We start from the raw sequence: 1,734 nt of genomic DNA, 5'->3' as shown, positions 1-1,734 counted from the left end.
ATATATATATATATATATAATTATCTGTGTAATTATATATATTATAGATCTATTAATCAAATTTGTTTTTCTGTTCAATTATTTGATGACCATTATCTCATTGCTCGTTATTGGCATTTACCTACAATATGATTTAATAGTCGGTATAGTAGGAAACATACGATAATGTTACATGTAGATTTCTATCATACCATTGCATCGTGCAATTGTATATCTTGAATAACCCGTATTCACGATTCATCTTTATTTCAAGACATTCAGATACTATTAAAGACTGACATTCTTATACGAGTTTCCTGTTGAAATTTAAGTGATGAAAAGCAAGAAACTAATAATATTGTACTAATTTTATGATTTATTAATTTTGTAGCATATATATTTATTTCAAACTCAATAATACTCGATTTTTATTAAAATCATGATTTTAATGTTATTGTCAGAGTTTGATTATCAATAAAGATGAAAACTGAAGAGAAAAAAATTGTAATTTTGCGGCACAATAGATAAAATATTATAACATTACAAATATGCATACTTATTTATGGAGCATCTACATATATAATAAAAAATCATGAATTTAATGATATTATCGATATATTTATGTTAATAATCGTAAATTTATATCAATTATCTTCAGGCCCTCAGAGCCCTTTTTATAAGAACAAAAGTTTGTCTAGGATTAATGCTCTGTAATAGTATCTTATCAATGTTTAAGACTATCTTAGCGTTCGAGGAGCATGCTATACCAATGCTATTGTATCATTCTGTCTCTCTCCAACATGCTTGTACCATAGCTCTTAGTGCCATCACACACAAAATTACATGAGCTACATAACCATAGCACAAGACCCCTAGACCAATGAGCATCTTATGTAAATCAACATGTTTTTATGTTGGATGCTTATTGGTTCAGTGGCCTTATGCTGTGGTTATGCAACTTATGTAATTTTGTGTATGATGGCCCTTATTCATTCTAACACACTCATTGGAGTGAGTAGGAGCATGTTTAAGAATGTGAACAAATCTTTTACTGTTGCTTTCCTTCAATCAATCAAATCTAATCTAATTCGACTACTATACCAGTGGCCCCTCTTCCAATTTAAGGCCACACCACAGATTTTTACATAATGCATAAGACATAATGGCTTCTGCGTTGCCTGCACATAAAACGTTGTCTGCTCTTCACTTGACATTTTTTCCATTTTTAAAAAATTATGCTAAGTTGTGCTAGATTGTGTTTAAGTTGTACTAACATTGTGCTAAAGTATTATCTTCAAATAATGATAACAACAGAAGCTAAGACAAAAAATAATTTTTGACAAATCTGAACATAACTAACGTTTACATTCGAATCCATTATTCAAATAGCATAAAACTGCATATCTCAGTTGTATTGGCCTAACACAAGTCAGTACAACCTTCAAATTCTTCCATACAACGATATTAAGGGCACTTTACTCTTGCTTGCGGCTCTTCGCGCTTGGATTTTTTGTCCACCAATCGGTTTGTAGTACTTCAGTGTCAACAATACGAGGTGTGATCAAAAAGTAAGGTGACTTTTCATTTTTATAAAAAAATATTTATTTATTCATCCAAAATTATGTTATCCCCTTCAAAATAATCCCCCTCTGATACAATGCACTTGTGTCAGCGCTTTTTCCAATCGTCAAAACACTTCTGAAATGCACTTTTGGGTATTGCCTTGAGCTCCTCCAGCGATGCAGCCTTAATCTC

General features: G+C 31.2%; 1 protein-coding gene across 2 annotated transcripts in view; it reads left to right on the top strand.

Annotated features, from left to right (window-relative positions):
* Positions 1–1,734, top strand: part of LOC108764109 (uncharacterized) — a 15,071-nt gene that overhangs the window by 1,344 nt on the left and 11,993 nt on the right. The gene's annotated exons all lie outside the window — the stretch shown is intronic.

The sequence above is a fragment of the Trachymyrmex cornetzi genome, unplaced genomic scaffold (genome assembly GCF_001594075.2).
Source record: "Trachymyrmex cornetzi isolate Tcor2-1 unplaced genomic scaffold, Tcor1.1 scaffold392, whole genome shotgun sequence".
In the NCBI taxonomy this organism is placed as follows: Eukaryota; Metazoa; Arthropoda; class Insecta; order Hymenoptera; family Formicidae; genus Trachymyrmex; species Trachymyrmex cornetzi.
Note: the sequence above shows the minus strand (reverse complement) of the source record. Positions and strands in the feature narration are given on the sequence as shown.